This window comes from Podarcis muralis, chromosome 15 (assembly GCF_964188315.1).
Source record: "Podarcis muralis chromosome 15, rPodMur119.hap1.1, whole genome shotgun sequence".
Taxonomy (NCBI): domain Eukaryota; kingdom Metazoa; phylum Chordata; class Lepidosauria; order Squamata; family Lacertidae; genus Podarcis; species Podarcis muralis.
In genome coordinates, this window is record NC_135669.1 from 23291184 (window position 1) to 23315331 (window position 24148).

Sequence of the window (24148 nt, forward strand, 5' to 3'; positions counted from 1 at the left end):
AACCCGGAAGTAGGTGTTTTGGTTTGTGAACTTTGCCTTAGAATAAGAACACATTTCACTTCCTGTTGAGTGTGTTCCATTTGTAAATTGAGTCCCCCGCTGCTGTGGGAAAGCACGCCTTGGGTTAAGAATGGATTTCTGGAATGGATTAAGTTCCTAAACCAAGGTACCACTGTATACCAATAGGTAAAGGTAAAGGTAAAGGACCCCTGGACTGTTAAGTCCCATCAAAGGCAACTATGGGGTGCGGCATGCATCTTGCTTTAGGTCGAGGGAGCCAGCGTTTGTCCACAGACAGCTTTCTGGGTCATGTGGCCAGCATGACTAAACCGCTTCTGGTGCAACGGGACACGGTGGCAGAAACCAGACTGCATGGAAACACAATTGACCTTCCTGCCACAGTGGTACCTATTTATCTACTTGCACTAGCGTGCTTTCAAACTGCTAGGTTGGCAGGAGCTGGGACAATAAATATACCAATAAGTGACTTTTAAATCAGTGTTACATCAGATACCACCCAAAGTTTGGCAGCTCAATTTGCTACAGTGAGGGATCTCCCAAGTCTAGGAGGATGCCATAGTCAACAATATCAAAAACTACAGAGAAACTAATAAGGAGGAGAATGGTCACATTTCCTGCCCTCAGTAAAGGGCCATCAAGGCTGATTTATCCCATAACCTGCCCTGAAAGTCTGGGAAGGATCTAGATTATTGGTATTCACCAAGAATGCCTGCAGCTTCTGTGCCCTGGCTTTTTCCAGTACCTTGCCTTGAAATACGGAATGCATGACTGACTGGTCAGCAGTTCCTCTTTATCAGCAGGTCCAGGGTGGAATTTTTTGGGGAGCAGCCACCCCACTGCCTCCTTGAGGACAGCAGAAACAACCCCACCACAGTAGTCTACAGTTTTGTGCCTGCAGCTGCTGAATAAACAAGGTAGCACTTGTGCACACATGTTTTGCTCACAGTTGCACTGTATCAAGGGTTCTGTAGTCCTAAGGCTGTAGACGCCTTAAAACTAAAGAGCCCACAATGCAGTGTGCAGCAAGGAAAATATACACATGCACACTGGTATACCACAGTTCAGAAATGCAGATTTGGGTGCTTGCACTCATGAAGCATGTTGGGTTGGATGCAGGCTAACAGCGCAATCTGAACCCAAGATGGGCTGGGATGAAAGAATTTGGATTCTGCAGGTTTTGGGCTTTCTTGGCTCAACCAGGGCTCAGTCAGCATAAATCTCTCACCCTGGCTGTGCCAGAGGTGTGCTGATGTAAGTTCCTCACCTCAGCTCAGCTGGGGTTCAGCCAGAGGAACTTAGGCAGGTGGAAATTGTTGTTGTTTAGTCGTTTAGTCGTGTCTGACTCTTCGTGACCCCATGGCCCAGAGCACGCCAGGCACTCCTGTCTTCCACTGCCTCCTGCAGTTTGGTCAAACTCATATGCTGGTAGCTTCGAGAACATTATCCAACCATCTCATCCTCTGTCGTCCCCTTCTCCTTGTGCCCTCAATCTTTCCCAACATCAGGGTCTTTTCCAGGGAGTCTTCTCTTCTCATGAGGTGGCCAAAGTATTGGAGCCTCAGTTTCAGGATCTGTCCTTCCAGTGAGCACTCAGGGCTGACTTGCTTAAGAATGGATAGGTCTAATCTTCTTGCAGTCCATGGGACTCTCAAGAGTCTCCTCCAGCACCATAATTCAAAAGCATCAATTCTTCGGCGATCAGCCTTCTTTATGGTCCTTAAAGGGCATCATGGCATTATGGCAGGGGGCAACAGGGGCATCATGGGGGTGTGTGTGTGGACAGGGCAAGGAGAGACTTATACCTTTTCCAAACCCCGTTCATCTCAGTCACATGACCTAGCAACCCAAGACAAAAGAAAGGCTGGCAAAAAGGGATATGTAAATCAAATTCCTTCTGCATGGAGTTTTGAATAGGGGTAACTGACACCAGCATAACTTGCCCTGGCTTTCTGATGTTAGGATTGCTCTGTAAGTTAATTGAAGTCAGTTCCCGCTGAACTCAGTGGGACTCAAGTTATGTAAGTCATCCTGATTGACTTGTTTTGCCTATTTCAATTGGACCTAAGTTCAAACTAACGTAGTCTCCATCCAATCCATTCTCCACAGGAGCAGAATCCTGAATTTCATCCTGAGCCGTGTTTTAGGTAGAATACATCTACCCTGCTTGATCTCTGGGGAGGGAAAATATATTGGCAGAGCTGTGCTATCTAAACACTTAAAATTGTGGGTATTTTTCTTCTTCTTCCAAAGGCATCGCTTTCCTCCTATTGGCAAATCAGAGCAGACAGAAAACTGCTTCTTTTTGAATTTCCCTGGCTGATATGTCATGTTGCAGTGTGTGATGGATGAGCCTGACTATGACAAGTCAAGGCAATTATTAGGTCGGCTCTGGCGGATTTTGAAGGAATCCATTCTTTTGAGAGTGGAAGGAAGGAAGGAAGGAAGGAAGGAAGGAAGGAAGGAAGGAAGGAAGGGCTGCCATCGACCTGAACAATCCAATTGCTAATAGCAGTTTTTAGCATGAACAGCATAGAGTCTTGTGGTACCTTAAAGACTAATAGATTTGTTATGGCAGAAGCTTTTGTGGTCTAGAGACGACTTCATCAGATACATGAAGTGTTACCCTGAGACACAGAGAAGCTAGATGCTGGAGTAGATGGGCCCTTCTTCTGATAGAAGGAGGACAATCTTGTGGAAAAGATGCTTCAAGAGCGGTTGAAGACTCGAAGACTCTAATAAAGATGGTCCACAGATGATGAAGAGACTGTAAACAGGACCAGTAGAAGCTGCTGGAACAAACTGCCACTCTCATCTAGCTGAGTGCAGAGTTTGTTGCAAAATCAATGGTTCATACGCCCCACATTAAGGATACATGAACACCACAAGCTCCACATATCCTGGGCTGAGCTTTACCACCATTTCCACCCAGCTCAGCTGCACAAGCCCTCATGAGCTGACCTGTCCACAGAAGTGACAATGCCAGCTTGTTCGTTGCCATTCACATCAAACCTACCTTGAACATCTGGAATGTGTGAAACTGAGCAAAGAGAGGAAGAGATCCCCCATAAAGACTGCAACCAGGGCCGGCCCTGGCATTAGGCAGAGTGAGATGGTTTCCTCAGGCTGCGGAAGCTGGGCTGTGTGGAGGGCAGCAGCTACCTCTCCAATCACTCCTCCTGATCTGTTGGAGAAGACAGGGCTCTGGACTGCATCCAACTAAATTCTGCTCATGGCAGACTCACTGAAATGAACAGACAGAAGGTAGTCATGTCCCTTAACTTTGATGGGTGTACTCTGGGTAGGGCTAGCATTGGCTATAAACCACAAGTCCTGCTCTGCACCTTTTATGTTAGCCTGTTGCCCTCAAGTGTGGTGGGGAATGTTGTCCTGTCTCAAGCGTTGAAGCAAAATTCAATTTCCCATTTAATTGGATTCTGTAAGTGGAAGGTGGTGTCTTGCCCTTCACCTCAGGCAGCAAAATGTCTTGGACCAGCTTTGTATGAATCCTTGTATAAGGTTTGGCTACTGCCATTTTGGACAATGATAGGAATGTCAGTGTGACAGAAGGAAGTAGGCAATCTCTTAGGTATGCATGGCCTAAAACCCTTTAAATCCCTGTTTATAGTGTGAAACATTCAGCAGCCTTGGTCAATGAGTTTTTCTGCCTCTATATTCTGGTGCAGCCTTCATTATTATCATTTTCAGAAATCTAAAGCCATGTGCTGTTGACCTTGGGATGGAGTGCAGCTGGGAAGGGTTGGGGACTGGACACCCCCTCCCTCTTTAGGAATTTGGAGAATAAATCCCTGGTGAGGAGCTATTAAAACAATTTCTCTTTCTTCATACAGTAGGCGATTTCCTTTACAACCCAGACTCCACACATGTTCTCGATCATGTGGATCAGAGTAGGATTTTATCAGAGGAACTCCAGCATTTTTGGCTCCTTGCGAGAATGTATAATTTCTCTCTCTCTCTCTCTCTCTCTCTCTCTCTCTCTCTCTCTCTCTCTCACACACACACACACACACACACACACACACCTCTGAGCAAATAAAGCAAATTTCACCACTAGCTGAAAATTCTGCTTTGAATCCTGCCATTCTTGCTGTGACATCACAGAATGTTCATAACCATTCCATGGTCTGAGGGAGAAATCTTAACAATGGATTATTAGAAACCAGCATATCTTACATGAATCAGGCCTCAGGTGCTTGAAGGGAAGATCACATAGTTTTCCTGAACATCTTGCCACCCTGCAGGATAAACATAATGTGTGTAGGGCAGGCATCCCCAAACTTGGCCCTCCAGCTGTTTTGGAACTACAACTCCCAGCATCCCTAGATAACAGGACCAGTGGTCAGGGATGATGGGAGTTGTAGTCCCAAAACAGCTGGATGTTTGGGGTTTGGGAATGCCTGGTGTAGGGTATCCGAATGAAGTGAATATTCTTATGGGACAGGACATGGTTCTTAAGAAGCACCTTCATCCTCTCAAGGGCTCTGCAGAGATTGTTGTTATGAAACCATTTCCCCAGTTCCTCATTTCCTCCCCCACAACCACTTGCCTAGCATCAGAACAATATGCTCCAGGAACAAAGTATATTAAGAAAAGAAAGCAGAAAAGAATGCTTTTGGGTGGATCTCAAGCAAGGGGCAGAACGGAAAGGTTTTTGGGGGAGCCTTTTGCTCTTTTGTCACTGGACCTTTGTAAGCATCCTAGGCTGGCTGGAAGAGAAAACCATGTCTCCTCTTTTGGTCTATAAACCAAAACAGTAGAATAGCAGAGATAGCCAGAAAAGCCAGTGGGCCCACTAGATTTTCTTATATCCCCATCCCCCCACGAGCATGAGAATAGAGGACTTCAAGACAGTTGCCCCTCGCAACAGTGGAAGGAGGAGAGCAGATATTATCTGCAGCTGCTGACATTTGTCAGATTGGAGATCAATGAAAGAAGTCGCCAGCTTCCCACCCCCAAAGCTCAGGATGCTCCACAGAGAACACCAGGGGATTATTGCCTTAGAACAGAGCCAGGCAGTAAATGAACCCAGATTAGCTGTCTCCACTGCTCATTAGAGAAGAGGCAATATTATAAAGGTGTATCTGGTAGGTGAAGCTTACCCATGCAATTTGCGAGCTTGGAAGGTGTCCCAGGATCCAGAGGCTAGGGTGAGGGGCTCTTCGGTGCACCAACCTGTAAACCTCTGGCCTGGCTCACTCATGGAGCTGTCTGCACCTGGCTGAGGTGTACCTTCCAGTTGCTTGTGACACCTGCGAAGGAAGCTGTATTGCATTGTGGCAGACTTATTCATCCACTAGCGCAGAGTGTCTGGCGCTGCCCGGGAATATTTTGAAACAAAAAAAGTGTGATTTTGAAATGGATAGTGTAATTTGTGAGTTTGGACCTGTCACACCCAAAAAATTGAGTGAAATAAGACCAAAAGCACGGTTTGGTCCACCATCTTGAATCAAAATGGCACCTAGCACCCAAATGTTGACAACTACCGCCAGTCTCATCTTGGGAACACATTTGGGAATGATGTACTGAGAGGTGGCCAAACCTATGCCAAAAAAATGGGTGACGTTATGCCAAAGTCACAGTTTGTTCCATTGTCTTGAAACAAAATGGTACCTGGTGTCAAAATGTAAGTGAAGACCACTTCAGGAACCCCCATGCCAAGTTTGCAATGATATTTCAAGAGGCAAACAAGCCTATGCTAAAAAAACAAACATGGCTGAAGTCATTCTAAGGCCATGTTTCAGTCTGCTATCTCGAGGCAAAATGGCACCCAGCATCCAAACACCAAGGCAGACCCCCCACTCACACCTTGGGAACCATAGTACTGAGTTTGGCAATGATATCCTAAAATACAGTCGAACCTATACAGAAGACAGGCAGACAAACAAAAAAAAACCATGTTCTAAAATATATAGCACATGCACCCCAGTGTCTGTTCTGACGGCTTCTGACAGGCAGTTGCTGTCCAAAGTCTCAAGGGGAGTGGCCTACCCCAATGCTGCTACCCTAAAGCCTTTTCAGCAGGGATGGGGGTTTGAATCTGTTCGAATGTGTGAAAGAAGAAGAAGAAGAAGAAAAAGAAGAGGAGGAGGAGGAAGAGGAGGAGTTTGGACTTGATATCCCGCCTTTCACTCCCCTTAAGGAGTCTCAAAGCGGCTAACAATCTCCTTTCCCTTCCTCCCCCACAACAAACACTCTGTGAGGTGAGTGAGGCTGAGAGACTTCAGAGAAGTGTGACTAGCCCAGGGTCACCCAGCAGCTGCAGGTGGAGGAGCAGGGAAGCAAACCCGGTTCACCAGATTACGAGTCCACCGCTCTTAACCACTACACTGCAAATCTTACTGCCTGAGGAGAAACCCCTGGATCTGAACGTGCTTTGAATCTCACTGGCAGTCCCTGATTATCTAATTTTTGTTAGGCATCTTCTATGCAGTTTTACCAGGGGACTTTGCAACAAAAGGTTGCAGCATAGTGTGCTCATTTGCAGTGTTTCAATCAATACATCCCCTCTCCAACCCAGCTTCCTGTTCCCATCCCGCAACAGGCAGGCAGAATTCCATGGCCACTGAGCTCAACCCTCTCTGGCTTGTGTTGTGGCTTTCCCCCTCCCTATTAATTTATTCCTATTATTATTATTATTATTATTATTATTATTATTATTATTATTATTATATCAGCTTGCTGATAACTCCCTCTTCTATATAGGTGGTGCTGTTTTGGCTACAGAAGCAATGACACTCTGCCCCAAACCTCAGAAGTGGAAGGGATCAATGACAGAAAGTCATGGCATAAATGTTAGATGCAACAATAATTTTTGCTTTTGCTTTGCTCTGAATAAAGCATTAAAAAGACAACAGCACACAAAAATTAACACTTCTGCTTACGGTAATTCACTCCAGCCACAAAGGTGTTGTTTTTTTAAAAGTCATTTTTTCCTCTATACTTCACTTCCCAATGCTTCCTGAATGTGTAAGAGAGAACAGATAAAACTGTCAGGGAATCACTGAAAAGATTCTCCATACAGGGTGGTGGGATAATCTAAACACACACACTCTCTCTCACTTGCTCCATGGGGTGGGGTGCAGGGAGAGATTGGAGCAAAGGGATGGAGTGTGACAAATTTATTTGCGAAGAGCCTGATAAAAAAAACCGCCAGTAGGAAGAAGAGAAAGTGCTGATTGACGAAATCCCAGGAATGAAAACAATGGGCCCAGAGATAACAGAAGAAGGCTGGAAAAGGTTCAGCCGGTGAGGAATGTGGCTTACCCACCGCCTGTGGCTTATTATGGGATGGCGTCAGCATGTGCAACATAAAGCACTTCCACCTTCCTTTAAAAAACAACAACCAGTATTCTGCAAGCTGTAAAAAGTATTGTTGAAAATAACGGCAACAGAAAAGCAACAGGTAAATACTAAGTATACCTTGGTGGGGTTTTTTTTGCTATAATTAATAATAATAATAATAATAATAATAATAATAATAATAATAATAATAATAATAATTTGCTCAGAATTCATCCAATAAATTTAAATAACAAAGCATTTCACATATGTCACAGCAAGGGACTGACTTGCCACTGTGACTCATGCATTGGTAAGCTTGAGACTGGACTACTGTAATGTGCTGGGTGTGTGTGTTAAGGTTCTGATTTTTTACTTACAGAGACCTAGCAACTTCAAACCAGGAGATCTAAAAGGATGTCCTTTCCACCATTGCCCTGTGCAATTATTATGAGCTGCCAATGAGACCCTCTTGCTTGCGCTGCAACCTTTAGAAGCTTGGTTGGCGGCAACCAGAGGAAGGGCCTTCTCTGTGATGGCACCCTTATTGTGGAACCATCTCCGTCTTTGGGTAGGTGAGCACTGACATTATGATATTCTGACTATATTAAAGATACATTTCTGTTCCCAGGTCTTTGCTGGTACTTAATTCTAAGAAGGTATCCCACCTCCCTGTTATTTTGCTTCCCAGCTGGGTTATGACCTGTATTTATTCCTATGGTGATTTTTATATTGATATTCAGATTTCAAATTTTGCTTGCAGGTGGTACGTTCAGCAGCACCCTCTCTGTTGATCTTATTGGTAGGGTCCAAGCTGCTTAGGGCTTATGGATTTTCCAAGCTCTTTTTGATTATTTCAGTTGAGTTCATATGGGGCTGCCTTTGAAGACTACTCACTAGGCGGGTCACATTACCAAAAAGGAGGAAACACCTCACCAGGGTTTGATAGAGTGGCATTCTGAGCCTTACCTGGAGATGCCAGGGATTGAACCTAGAACAGTTTGCACACAAAGCAGATGCTCTACCACTGAGCTATGGTCCTTCTCAGATAGGAAACCTCCTAACACTGAGACAAACTCTTGGCCCCTGTAGCTCAGTATTATATGCGCCAAGAGTAGCCAATATGGTACCCTCCAGACAGTGGTGTAGCATGGGTTGCCCAAACCCGGGGCTGCACAGAGGGGGGGGGGCATGAGTGGGAGGGAAACGGATGGTATACGCATGCAAATTTAATTGGCTAAGGCATCCACGTCACCCAGGAGATCTCAGTCACAGAAATAAGAAGAGTTGTTCCATTGTTTGGAGAGGTCACTTCCTAGTTAGCATGGAGAAGTCATTTTCAATGGAGCCCAGCAATGGAAGCATGTAGCTGTATTGAGGCAGCACTGGGTGTTGAAATTTTGTTCCCCTAACAAACTTTGTGCCCCGGGCAACCACCCCTGTGCCCCCCCCCTCACTATAGCACTGCTTCCTGACGTTGCTGAACTACAACTCCCATCATCCTTGACCATTGTCCATACTGACCAGGATGCTGGGAGCTGGAACCTGACAACATCCAGAATGTACCATGTTGGCTATCCCTGGTCCATGATGACTGGCAGCAGCTCTCCAGGGTTTCAGGTCAAAATTTTCTCCTAGTCCTACCTGGAGATGCAAAGGATTGCACCTGAGGCCTTTGCATCCAAAACATAGGTAAAGGTAAAGGGACCCCTGACTATTAGGTCCAGTCATGGCCGACTCTGGGGTTGCGGTGCTCATCTCGCTTTATTGGCCGAGGGAGCCGGCGTACAGTTTCCGGGTCATGTGGCCAGCATGAATAAGCCACTTCTGGTGAACGCCGTTTACCTTCCCGGTGGAGCAGTACCTATTGATCTACTTGCACTTTGACGTGCTTTCGAACTGCTAGGTTGGCAGGAGCAGGGACCAAGCAATGGGAGCTCACCCCGTCACGAGGATTCGAATTGCCGACCTTCTGATCGGCAAGTCCTATCCAAAGCATAGGTTCCAGCAATGAGCTACAGTTCCACCCAGTAGTCTTTCGTGGCTGGGAGATAAAAAGATGGAGGGAAATTGAAACTACTTAATTTTTGCTGAACGTGCCAGACTGCTCTTAGGTATGAAGGAGGTCCAGCAAAAATGATAGTGATTCCTGCTTCTCCCGCTTTCAGTTCTCTAACAAACTTCCCTGCTTTCCAGCTGCAATATCTCATGAGTTTTATGCTCTGCTCTCTCCAATGAATAATAATATTCATTGGAGACATCTCCTAGGGGCCAGGGCCCCTTTGCCCCCAATAAAATATTTGAGGGGGACAGCCCCTCCCAAAGTTGATGAGCATTGCCATTCAGATAGTGCGCATGTGCTGAATCTTGTGATTAATTATGGAAGGCTGGGCTTACCTGCCTCCCATATTTTATTCAAGTTGTTGTTAATAATAATAATAATAATAATAATAATAATAATAATAATAATAATAATTATAAGCTGGAATGGGGTGTTGTTAAATCAAATAAAATTCACGGAATGAGGTGTTTCCCCTCCTCTAAAGTCAGCCTACTCCTTTCTTTCAAATAGCTTGTTTATTATTTCTTGCAGCCCTCACATGATCTAGCCACAAAACCTCAAAGCTGCACCAGATTGTTTATTTTACAGCTTCTATCACAAACTAGAGGAGCTGAACTGCAAATCATTCTTGTCTACCGCTTTCTGGAGCAATGTTTTTGTATTCCGTAAGATCTTTTGACAGGCTCTAATTTCTCGCCTTTTTATTGACACTACTGAAAGGCAGTCAAGTAGGGTGGCCCTGTGACCTATTTTGCAGAGGACAGTCCTCTATTGGATGGGCTGTCGGGTCCAAGTCTGGCTGAATAAAGCCCCATCAAAAGAGAGAACAGGGTCCCTGTAGCTTCTATTAAAATTATAGTAGTAATTTCTACATTTGCATATATACATACAAATTAGCACCTGTGATCTTCATGCTGATCCGCACTCTTCTTTTTCCTCTTTTTTCCTGTGAAGTCGCCCCCCCCCCCAATGTTGTGGTCACTCTACAGCTAAGTAGGTATCAGTCAGCTTCCCAAAGTCATTCAGAACCACAAAACATTTCTGTCTACATATCTGTGCACAACTGGGGCTTTCCAGGACTCTGTGCTCTCCAGCAGAAGCATCCATTAGGAACTGGGAAAGTTAGTGTTTAATTCACATCCCTTCATTGATTTTTTTTTTAATCATTGGCCTGAAAACCTGTCATCTATTTTTCTCCATGTAGTACTGAAAGAAGCAATCAGGGGAAATCACATGGTGGGTGGGTTATTCCATTTCAGAGGCAGAGGAGGGGTTCACATGCTTAAAGCCATTCCCCCTTCCCAAAGGACTGGTCCAAGACATTTGCAGCAAATGGCACCCATTCCCCCAGCCGCTGTGCATGGTATATACATAGTGCCAAACACTGAGCAACCATTATAAATCCCTTTCATAATTAAAGTTTTAGGATGTCTAAAGACAAGCAAAATGCTATGCATTCTACTTCAACCAAACAAGTTTGTTGTTAAATGTTATTTATTTGGTAAGATTGCTAGTGTACTTGGCTGCATCCAGAATACATTGCTTAAGAAATCAACACCTTTATTAAAAAAAAAAAAAAAAAACTGAACCCAGGACTGGCTGACATTTGTTTTGACGCATAATCCTGCCATCTTGATTAAAAGATAGCACAAGCTTTGAATGAAAAAGGTTCCTGGTTCAGTCCTTGACATTTTCTTTATTTTAAAACATTTATATACAGCTTTGCATTGAGAAAAATATATTCAAAGTGTGTGTACAGAATATCAAAGTCATGCATCAAAACAATAGAAAAGAGTGATATACAATCCATCATAAAATATGATACAATAATGACACACTAGAGAGCCAGTGTGGTGTAGTGGTTAAGAGCGGTAGTCTCGTAATCTGGGGAACCGGGTTCGCGTCTCTGCTCCTTCACATGCAGCTGCTGGGTGACCTTGGGCCAGTCACACTTCTTTGAAGTCTCTCAGCCCCACTCACCTCACAGAGTGTCTGTTGTGGGGGAGGAAGGGAAAGGAGAATATTAGCCGCTTTGAGACTCCTTAAAGGGAGTGAAAGGCGGGATATCAAATCCAAACTCTTCTTCTTCTTCTTCTTCTTCTTCTTCTTCTTCTTCTTCTTCTTCTTCTTCTTCTTCTTCACTTTTAGCAGCGATCTTGACCCATCTTGAGCTTGGCTGTGCAGACAAGGCCCTCTTCTCACCATCTTCTCCAGTTGTCTTGCTTCTGCCCTGCCTTGACTTTTCTCTCTGCTTAACCACTCTCTCCCCTTCATGGAACACAAGACGATTAAATGGCTATGCCATTTCTATTTGTGGCATCCAATAAATCTAAATTTTCAAGCATGGGAAACCAGGCTAAACAGCTGGCATGGAGATAAATTATCCTTCTTCCAAAGACAAATGTATCATTGCTCAAGGGTTTTCTTCTTAGGTACCAACTCTTAAAAATAATAAAAAAAAGGAATTCGAGAACCTAAAAAGCACACATTTTCCCCAAACAGAAAGTACATACTAGGAGTATGCTTAGACCAGCCAATTGTTGTGAGAGTTGTATGTGAAAATAATGTTAAGAGGCCGTTCACATTTTACCTCATGAGCTCTCCTAATTAGGGCTTCTTAGAAGTGCAGAGAGAAGAAACACCATAATGAATCTGCAGAGCACAACCAGACGCCATGGTCTGCCGCAGCTGCAACAAAACATGGCTCTCTCATAACAGCCATAGCAGGTGCTGCAAACTTTCAACAGTTTAACTTCACCCGCAATGGTGCACTCCTCCGTTGTCTCCTGAGGCAGAGGGATGCCAACAAGGTTAAACTTGCCGCCTTGCTAAAACAGGCCCTGATCTAGCTGTGATGTCCCTTTCTTGCATTAAGAAAAATGTATTGCAGCTGTGAGGACAAGATGCTGGCCTAGATGAGCCATTGGCCTGATCCAGCAGGCTCTCCTTAGGTTTTTATGTTACATGGCAGGCAGTTTTCTAGCATCTCTTTATAGCCTTGCCTGAGATGCTTGTGGTTAGAGATGCCAGCTAGTGACCTGGGAGTATGTGCTCTGCCACTGAATGATAGTCACCACCTTCCATCTCCTCTGACTCTCATCTCCTAGCTCAGTTTTTGTTTTCTTCCTTATGGTAAAGTACACAGCTGGAAGTGTGTTGGCTTTTTTTTTTGTCCCCTCCCTTCTTTATTTGAAGTAAGATTTAATACTCAGCACATGCTCCAGCGAACTAATGAACTGCTCACCTTATCCTCTCCAGGTGGAGATGGGGAACAAAGGTATCTCAGCCAGGGATTAGGTCGTCTCAAATGGCCACAACGTAATTGTCTCTTAACTTCTGTGGGTGGGAGTCAGTTTTGAACTTGGTGGGACAGTGTTTTGACAAAAAATGTTTAAGCCACAGCCCTGACCTCCGCCCTCCTCCCTCCCCGCTCCCAAGCTCTTTCAGAGAATTATTTCAGAAGCAAGGAGAGAGGGATTGAAATGGATTAGGGGCTCAGCATTTCTTAAAGTGGCAAGAGATATCAGGCACACATCAAACCAATGATGGCTGTCAGATCAGAACAAAAGCAAAAGGCAGCACACCCCTGTGGACTGGGCTTTGAACTTGCATCTTGCAGGTCTTGGGTTCAGTTTCCAGCCTAGTCTCAGAGTCAACAGAGCAGTATTGGCAGAGATGTCACCCTCAACCTCTGCTACTAATTTGCAAGTTGGGAGCCCTGCTCGCTACAGATGTGTTTGAGTGTGTGTGTGTGTGTGTGTGTGTGTGTGTGTGTGTGTGTGTAGTGTGGTGTTGTTGTTTAGTCGTGTCCGACTCTTCGTGACCCCATGGACCAGAGCATGCCAGGCACTCCTGTCTTCCACTGGCTCCCGCAGTTTGGTCAAACTCATGCTGGTAGCTTCGAGAACACTATCCAACCATCTTGTCCTCTGTCGCCCCCTTCTCCTTGTGCCCTCCATCTTTCCCAGCATCAGGGTCTTTTCCAGGGAGTCTTCTCTTCTCATGAGGTGAACAAAGTATTGGAGTCTCAGCTTCAGGATCTGTTCTTCCAGTGACCACTCAGGGCTGATAAGGAAAGGGCTGATAAGAATGGATAGGTTTGATCTTCTTGCAGTCCATGGGACTCTCAAGAGTCTCCTCCAGCACCAGTGTGGTGTGGTGCAAGAATGTGAATGTAAACTGGAAAGCCAGGAGAAGAACAGCATACGAACACAGGAAGAGACTGCTAGATCAGGCCAATGGTTTTAAAAGAGGATTGGACAAAATCTTGGAGGATAAATCTATCAATGGCTACTAGGGATGATGGTTCCACAGCTAGAGGCAGTGATGCTTCTGAATACCAAAGGAAGCCACAGGAAGGGAGAGGGCTCTTGAGCTCAGGTCCTGCTTGAAGATTTCCCACAAGTACATGGTTGTCCACTTTGAGAACAAGATGCTGGGCTAAATGGGCCCTTGGCCTGATCCAGCAGACTTCTCTTATGCTGGAAACCCTACAGGTGGCCCTCAGTCACTCCATTCAGGCTCAGGTAGCTTGTAGCTCCAGGGCCTGCCTGGTGACACCAGTGATAGCAGTGTGAGGAGAGAGCAACGTGAGAAGATAGCAGATCCACTACTTGCAGTTGGGTTATCATGTGCAATAAAGACACTGCTGATGGAAATCTGAGTGCCTGGACTCTGTGAGGAAGGAAGGTGTGAGAATGGAGTCCTATGATGCCAGCACCCCCTCCTTCTCCTGGGTCACACCCTAAGATGGTGGTCGGGATCTCAGCTGGAATAACTGGGAGCATGGTGGTCAGCATTTTCACCAGGATTTCCTGTTGCATTCCACAGATAACTTCCCAACAAGATCATTATCTCCTGTCTGCTAACAGACCTGCTGGCTTTTCTGGCAGCTGGGACGAAAGTGTATTCCCCTGTCAAATGAAGAGCTGTAGAGACAAGCCAGCTTCCCTTGAAAAATGAAATCAAAATAAATACCATAGATGTCTAAATCTTACACCTAATATATGAGCAGAATAGCCAATGTGATTAAGCAAAGTTTCCCATATGGTAGGAGAACTGAACAAAGGGAATATTCTGCATTTGGATATTAATCCAGAGATTTCATAGTTACCGGAAACCAGAGATGGGTTTGCATGCCTGTGAAAGGAGCAGGTCTGCTCCTGGATCCAATACTTTCACTGGGTGTTCAAGTAGACTTGGAGGCTAGGAGTGCATTTTTCCAGCCTTGGCTGCTTCACCAGCTACTACCCCTTTTGGACAGAGACAGTTTGGCTATGTTCCGGTGACCCCAGATTGGATCATTGCAATGCACTCTACATGGGGCTGCCTTTGACATCAATTTGGAAATTTAATCAGGTCCAAAACACAGCAGCTGACTTTCCATTTCTGGGTCCAACTCAAGATGCTCACGTTAGTGCTTAAAGTAGTAAATATCTGAATAAAGCTGTAAATATCTGAAATATTGTCTCCATCCCTACTTTACCTTCTCAGGCATGAAGATCTGCAGAGGGTGCTCTGTTGACTGTTCCACCACCCTCACAAATGTGGGCTGCAGTGGCTGGGTCCTTGGGCCCAGTGGCTCTATTCTCCACTCCAATCTCTTAGGTGCTAATCTACCAGGCACTGCCCTTCCACTTCCAGTGCCCAATGGGACTCGTAGGGCAGAAGGCAGGGAGACAAACTGCAGGTGGCGCCAGAGTCAAGGACAGGTGGAGCCTGTCCTCCTCCTCCCTGCCAAGTTCTATGATGGGCAACACTGAGACCCAGCAGAAGAAAGCTAACAGCCAGTACCACTGCCAGGGCTGGTTGTAAATAAGAAAGCAGGCAGGTGGGAGACAGGCTGAGATTGCTGAGGTAGTACCCTATTTGCCCTAATGGACCATCGCCTAGGATTCAGCCCCTAAATCTCATGGTCTGATGCTCCGGGGAGCTGGAAAACTTTGTCCCAGCCCGGAGTGTTGCTTGAACTATTTTTAGCTTTGATCTCAGATCTGCTAAATCCCTCCTCCTTCAGCAGATGCTTTTCCCTGTGTGTTTATCCCTCACCTCGTGCCCCCATCGCATTCCGCCAGACGGGGCGTGCGTGTTAAATTTACAGTTTATTTGCACAGTGTTTCATCTTCTTTCTGCATCTCTCACACAGTGACGAAAGGGCTAGAAGGGAAGGAGATTTATATCTGCTCCTTCTAGTACCTTGTATAAATAAAAGGGGAGATATAAAATATTTTCCCTGACAGGAAGTGTGAAGGCTGTAGTGCATTGTTTAAACATGCCTTTGAGAGGATTTGATTTGTCATGTTAATATGTGTGCTCCCAGCGAGGTTTTTGGAGGATAATTCCTTAACAAAAACAAAATAAAAGTTTATAAAGAGACTGCTTGAATTTTCATTGTTCTCATAAGTGGAGGGGCCTGCTGGTGTCCAGGACTGGCCCTATCATTGGACAGAGTACCAGCCTCAGGAGGCAGATGGTGGGGATGGTAGCAGGATTTTGTAGCTACTAGGAAGCTAGGAAGCTGCCTTATATCAAGCCAGGCCATTGGTCCATTTAGCTGAAGATAGTCTATGCTGACTGGCCGTGGCTCTCCAGGTTTCAGGCGATGTTGAGAGATTGAATCAAGCAACCTTTTGCTCTCCAAAATAAGCTACAGCCCTTTCCTTAAAGGCAAAGTAAGACTCCAGTCCTCATGGTTCTTTTTAAACAAAAACCAAAAAACCCAAAAGTTTCTTGGCATAAACACATACAGAATGCAATAAAAACGATGGATATGGAAAATAAAAATAAAAGTAGAAAAATAAAACACAGATACAGAAGAGGGGTAAAACACCAGGAAACTACTGAAAAGACAATGCTGCGACATATGAGATGAAAAAGGTGGGTTATTTTGGATCTCAATAAAACCTCTCCACATATTTGTCTGAAGAGCAGGGGGCTTAATGGGCTATTCAATTGAGTTATCATAGGAGAGAAACTTATACCATGTCGAGTAAAAAAAAGATCTATTTTGGGTGAACCATTAAGGACTCTCCGTTTACATGTCAGGTGTTCTGACAATTCAATATCCCATGCTTTTGCTACCCGTTCCTCCTGGGAAGGAGGTGATTTGTATTTCCAATGGGCAGCCACTGTCGATCTGGCTGCAGCAAGAAGCACAAGCTCAAGAGATTCTCGTGGTTCTGAATAAAGCCATGATTTAAATACAAGCACAAAATCTGAAATATCAAGCTGGACCATTGGTCTGTTGGGCTCAGTATTGCCTGTGCTACTTGGCAGAAGCTCTTCAGGGTTTCAGACAGACATTCCCAGGCCTACCTCTGGGCTGTAGCCAACTAAGTCCAACTCAGGGTAGACCTACTGTTCATCCCAAGTCTCTCAAGCCAGTTCCTTAGTGGCAGCAAAGTTCACTTGTTGCTGGCTTTGATGCCTGCCCTGCAGCTCCTATGGCAGCTTGCTAGCAGGGATGGGTGGGTCTGTCGATTTTGGCTCTTTCGCTTTCTCTTTTTTCCCATTCTTAAATTCAGTTCTCCACATTTTTCTGTATCAGTTTGCAAAACAAAACAAAACAAAATTCAGGGCTTTTTCACCCAGCCAGAACTCACCAAAACTCAGTTCTGGCACCTGTCCGGTGGGCACCATTACCATTATAAGAGAACAAGGGAGGCATGCATGGTGAGTTCCAGCACCTCTTTTTCTAGACAAATAGCACTGACAAAACTTATGAAAATTCAGCATCATTTTAGTGAGATTCCCCCCCCCCCCTAATGTCAGCACCCAGTGGTGGCATTGCTTCCCCTGCCCTATTTGAATTTATAGTCATTATTTCTAAATTTGTACTGCTAGTCAGTGTAGGCAATACTGGGCTACCATTGGTCTAACTCATTCCTATGCATGCACAAGTTTCCAGATTCAATCCTTGGCATTTCATAATAATAATAATAATAATAATAATAATAATAATAATAATATATTATTTGTACTCCACCAAGCACTCTGGGTGGCTCCCAACAGAATATTAAAAACATGATAAAACATCAAACATTAAAAACTTCCCTAAACAGGGTTGCCTTCAGATGTCTTCTAAACGTCAGATAGTAGTTTATTTCCTTGACATCTGATGGGAGGGCATTCCATAGGATGGGCGCCACTACCGAGAAGGCCCTCTGCCTGGTTCCCTGTAACCTCGCTTCTCACAGTGAGGGAACTCCCAGAAGGCCCTTGGAGGTGGACCTCCATGTTTGGGCTGAATGATGGAGGTGGAGACGCTCCTTCAGGTATACAGGGCCAAGGCCATGTAGGGCTTGAAAGTTCAACACTAACACTTTGCATTGTGCTTGGAAGTGTACTGAAACCCAGGAGAGCTACTGTTGGTCAGTGTAGACAAGAATGAGCTAGATGGGCCAACCTTCTTGCTCAGTACAAGACTTTTTTTTTTTTGGCATGACCAATAAACAGGTCATGAGCCTAGGTGCTAGATTGGGGATATCACACTAATAACAAAAATGGGTGTTCGGTTCCACCACCGCTGGCCCATCTGGAAATGATCTTTAATCTTCAATCATTCTGCCCTGTAACCCTTAACAATGGTTCTCTTTTCTTACGATGCATGAAGAAATATGTGAACTGTGTCTCTCACGAGAGATCAAACAGAATATTTGATATAATAACTTGTTAGTAAGTGTTAAGACATCAGCCTTTGATGGGCCTTTCATTTGCTTCACATTCATATGGACACTCTCCATCTGTACAGACTCCGCTAACCCAGAAATAGTACCTCGGGTTAAGAACTTTGCTTCAGGATGAGAACAGAAATCGTGCAGCGGCGGTGCAGCAGGAGGAGGAGGCCCCATTAGCTAAAGTGGTGCTTCAGGTTAAGAACAGTTTCAGGTTAAGAACGGACCTCCAGAATGAATTAAGTTCTTAACCTGAGGTACCACTGTATATCCATTATTGAACACTGGGCCAAAGTATGTGCTTTTCTGGTACATGTTCGCTGAAGAAATGCACTACAAAATTCATTGAATTGCAAATTTTGAGGGCTAACTGTTCGGAAACTGCAAATTAGGGAGGTTAAATGTGAACAGAATCCATTTTTATCCCCCATCCCTAATCATGAATCGAGCAGCATCCATACCAGGCCAGTTGTCCTGCTCCACTGCAGGTTCAGTCCCCGTAAGGGACAGCTGCATAATCCTGCATTGCGGGGGGTTGGACTAGATGATCCTCAGGGTCCCTTCCAACTCTACGATTCTATTATTCCAGCAGACCACCAGCCTTTTTCATATGTCCAAGTTTTCAGCAACACAGCTAATTTAATGAGGCTGCACAAATGGTGAAATAAGTATCTGTAGTGCTTGTATTTATAGCACTATACCTACCCGAGTGGAATGTGCATAAGTAGGGTGTGTGTGCTTGTATTTAATTCTGAATTTTGAACTGATTTTTTTTGGGGGGGGGGTTGTATCTGTGTCAGTGTCCAGAAATGAAAAGAAAATAAAGTCCCTGCCAGAGAAGAATGGCAGATCAAGTTGATGGATTATGCCCAAATGGCTAAAATGACCAGAAGAATCAGAAATCAGGAAGACCAAAACTTTAATAAGGAATGGGGAAATTTCATAACTTATCTTAAAAACCATTGTAAACAGTTAAAATCGATAGCAGGATTGGAATAACGTAGTTTAATTGAATTTTGGATACAATTTAGAGGTTAAAGATTTGGATTATTATAAAAGATGCAGGAAGAAAGGGGAGGAGGGAAGTCCAGTTGATCCTCTGGCATCTTGTTTCTGTGTTGTATGTTGGATTTGTGACTGTAAAATTTTAATCTGAAAACCAAACAAATAAATTTATAAAATAATAATAATAATAATTCTGAATTTTGAACTGCATTTGGGTTTTGGTCTGTGCGTCATTCTGTTAAGGTGAGAACTGTATTGCAAAAATTCAGAGATTAGTCCGGTGATATTTGCGAATTAGACCCCTTTGCTTAAAACGGCAAATCAAATGAAATTCTCTTCCATCTCTACAGTCGAGTGATATACCTGTCGTTGGTCCCCTCATGATCACATGCATTACAAAAATATAGGCTGTCCTTCCTCCATTCAGCCTCAAACAGCATCCACCATCACATCCCTTCAGGGCATAGGAAATGTCTGTCAGGGTGGGATATGGAGTGTCCAGTCCTTTTAGACGAACATTTTTTGTTGCCAGTATATTTGGAATTAGTTAGAAATACTTCAGGTGGGGTGAGGGAGGGAAAGCACCCTCTTCGGGAGATGCTGTCATCAACTGTTTACAAATAGAATAGTTGTAGATAGTATAAAGGACTGCAAAGAAAACAGTATAAAGGATACGGGGGGGGGGGGAGGGTTACTATGGTTGAAGGAGGCAGGGGCAGGTGGCATTGTGAGTGCGGAGGGGAAATTATTCTTGTGGAATACTGAGGTAAAAGTCTTTTCAGACATTCAAAAGAAAGTGAAGTGAGGGTGGAGAGGGAATCCTTCTTGGAAAAAGACGGAGGCAATAGTCTCCTCAGACTGTTTTCTGCTTGGGAGAGGAAGGAGGAAAAAAGCCGCCCCGTGACCACACAACAAAGTGCTACTCTTGCCCTGAAATGCCAGGTTTTACACACTGTTGGACTGAAGCAATATGATGGAGTGAATACTTTTTAAACACACACACACACCACCCCCACTCCATTTCTGTGTGAAAAAGCCAGTTGTGCAGAGCTGCAAGGCATACAGCTGTGGACAGCTGTGGGGCTGGTAGTGAAACAGAATCTGGCAGGCAGATGGGAGGAGGCCCAAGAAGGGTTGTTCTGTCAAGAAAAAAAGTACAGTTTCGCTTCTGTATGAGCCGGAATAGAGCCACCTTCTTCAAAAACGCAATGTAACAAAAGAAAGCTTCAATTTGAATTAGGCGGAGAACCATGGTTGTTTCATTCTCTCCTTTTAACTCTCATTTTTTTTGGGGGGGGGGGGACAAGGAAAGAATTTCTCTTGATGGGCTCTTAGCTCTGGCAGGTTTCCAGAATATTCCAACTATTCTCTTGATTTATTAGACACCCTGCAACTACATCTCCAGAGAGGTGCCGAGGGAAAGTGCTTACTCACTCTATCATCATAAAATTGAAATCTCCCCTTGCTCTTTTTTTTTTAAAAAAATTAGCATCTTACATATAAAATGCAAAGGATCAGAGTAAAATTTATAATAGCATTGTTTTCTTAAAGTATGAATATGGACTGTTAATCAACTAATTACAATTGGTTTTAAATTTTTATCATTTTATAAGTTGCTTTGGGTCACTTCCCAACTTCGATGAAACAGCAGTGACTAGCAACTTAATTTTTTTAAAAAAAGATTATCTACATATCCCCCCAGAACCCTCAAGATGACTCCATAACTGACTTTTTACAGTATGTACAGCTGGTAGACAAAAACCAAAATATTAATCAATGCTTTTTCCACAGTAAGTGTTCAGTATGGAATTGCCATGTTATTCCTTCACATTTTATGGGAGTCCCCCCCCCCCATATTTTCTTAGAACTTCACCAGCCATTTTTTCTTTTAAGAGGGGGTGGAAGACCAGGGCAATCTGTACAGTGACTGAGAGACCTGCAGGTATAGGGCAGTATAATAATAATAATAATAATAATAATAATAATAATAATAATAATAGATGCCCTTCATGCCACAATGCACTGCATTTCTATTTAAATTATATAAATTGTTTCTAAGCTTGTGCGTATGTATGTAAATTACAACACACAAATTTCATGCAAATTTGTGCATCTTTTGTGTGATGCATATATATCATCTTTTGTGGCAATGTGTACCTGGCCACTGCATAACTGGCTATAGCTGGCACAGCTGGGACTCTAAAGGGTATTGGGCAAGGGAGGAGCCAATCAGGAAGGAGTTGATGGAGGAAACAATCCCAAACACAAACAAACAAATGAAAAAAACATAAGGGAAGGAGCCTAGGCTAGCCTAGTCACTATTAGAGGCTGCACTGAAAGGCTTTAAGTCTGGAAATTAATTTATTTGTCCTGTGTGCTCAGACGCCCAGCGCTTTCATCTTCCTGCAGAACATGCTGGAAACCTGGCTTAGGGCATGTTTAACATTTTGTTGGCTAGTAAAACAAAGTAATTTGGGCTCTGTTAACACATTGTTTTAAGTGGAACCTCAAGGGGATTCTTTAAAGCAGTCCATAAAAGCATTGTGTCACTTTAATTCCAGCCTCTCTCTGAAAGAGGCTTGTTTAAAAATGTACTTTTTATTGGTAGCCTGGTTTTTTGAAAACAAAGATCAATAGAGCAAAGTTAAATATGACTCCACCCTCCATATAAAGGCCTGGGGGTGAAATCCAGAAGCATTCCAATCAATGAACTGCGTGGAAAAAATGGAGAAAGCTAGAGTGAGCTTTCCCTTTCCCTTTCTCCTTCCCTCTCCTCCCTTTCATTTTCTTATAATGTTAGAACTTTGGTCACTCAGTGGAATTGATTGGCAGTAGGTTGAGAAGGGATGTGGGTGGCGCTGTGGGTTAAACCACAGAGCCTAGGATTTGCCGATCAGAAGATCGGCGGTTCGAATCCCCGCGACGGGGTGAGCTCCCATTGCTCGGTCCCTGCTCCTGCCAACGTGGCAGTTTGAAAGCACGTCAAAGTGCAAGTAGATAAATAGCTACCGCTCTGGCAGGAAGGTAAACGACATTTTGTGTGCTGCTCTGGTTTGCCAGAAGCAGCTTAGTCATGCTGGCCACATGACCTGGAAGCTATACGCCGGCTCCCTCGGCCAATAAAGCGAGATGAGCGCCGCAACCCCAGAGTCAGTCATGACTGGACCTAATGGTCAGGGGTCCCTTTACCTTAGGTTGAGAAGAGGCAGATGGAAGGACTTATTGCATCCACTTATTGCATTTATATCCCATGGTTCTCTAAAAGGAGCTCAAGGTGATGTAGAGGGTTCCCTACACCTCATTTAATCCCTACAACAACCTTGTGACGTAGGTTAGGCCAAGGGGCAGTGACTGACTCAGGGTGACCGAATAAGTTTTATAGCTGAGTGAGAATTCAAACCCTGGTCACCTAGGCCGTAGTCCCAACACTCTAACCAATACACCACAGTGGCACATAATTCACTGCCATAATTCACTGTTGCAATACTCTCTTTATAGGGTTCTTTAATTTTAAATGGGACACAGCAATTTTTAAAGAGAGGGCTGCTTCAAACAGAGGACTCTCCTCTGATGGGCCTTCAAAGAAAATAAGGCGCATGGTCACTTGATCACGTGTCCTCTGTTTGAAGGCCTGTGTGGTGTGCTTAGAAGACAAAGAACCCAGTGATGGACAGTAGGGGCCTTATAGTTCTAAAGATTTTTTTAAAAAATGATTTATTACTTGTTGGGAGACAGGGCAGGAAATATAAAATAATATAATATAATATAATATAATATAATATAATATAATATAATATAATATAATATAATATAATATAATAATATAATATAATATAATATAATATAATATAATATAATATAATATAATATAATATAATAATATAATATAATATAATATAATATAATATAATATAATATAATATAATATAATATAATATAATATAATATAATATAATATAATATAATATAATATTAAATAAACATGCATATTTCATGCAAATCTGAATCCCCCTTTGTCCATTTTTGGGTGAGTGGGTGTACATTTCTCCCTCTTTTTTTGGTGATGTGTAACTGTATTTTTCCGAGCACAGTTCAAAGTGTTGGTGCTGACCTTTAAAGCCCTAAATGGCTTCAGCCCAGTATACCTGAAGGAGTGTCTCCACCCCCATACTTCAGTCTGGACACTGAGGTCCAGCTCCGAAGGCCTTCTGGTGGTTCCCTCACTGCGAGAAACAAGGTTACAGGGAACCAGGCAGAGGGCCTTCTTGGTAGTGGCGCCTGCCCTGTGGAACGCCCTCCCATTGGATGTCAAGGGAAAAAAAACAACTACCTAACTTTTAGAAGACATCTGAAGGCAGCCCTGTTTAGGGAAGTTTTTAATGTTTGATCTTTTATTGCTATTATAATTATTCTTCTGTTGGGAGCTGACCAGAGTGGGTGGGGAAACCCAGCCAGATGGGCGGGGTATAAATAATAAATTATTCTTTTTCATATTCTTATTCCTGATTACCTTAAGAAGAAGGATGAGAAGGTGGATTTTAAGCAATGCATAACATAATTCTAGCAAGGCAGCACAGAACCTTTCCTACTCAAATGTCTGGCCTTCCTTTACCAAAAGTCATTGCACAGGTGAGTGGCTGAGCTTGGGTGTGATGTCTTAGATTTCCCCCATTAGCTGTGGCCAAGATCCAGAAAAGCACTTAAGAAAGTGTGTCCCTTGGAGCACCTGTGTTGCTGTGCATTAACTTTTATGGGACTACATGTGTGCCTGAGTAGTTTTGTGCTTAAGAGGGATTTACTATACTTGCACCTGATATATTCTCCTTCAGATTGATCTCTAAGAAATGCCACAGATGAAAACAGAGGACCCAGGCCTCAACCTGGGGCCTGTATATGCTTCCACTTTCCAAGTCTTCCTACCTCTCTAATGCCTTCTCCAATCCTCTCTCATTCTTCCAGCGAATGGTTTCACCACTACTTTGAAGTGCATTGTAATTTTAAAAAATGATGCTCAGTAGCAATCAAAGGATTCCCCCAGCTTCATTTGGAATTGTTTTAGCTAAGACTTTTAATTTTCAGCGTAAAAATGGAA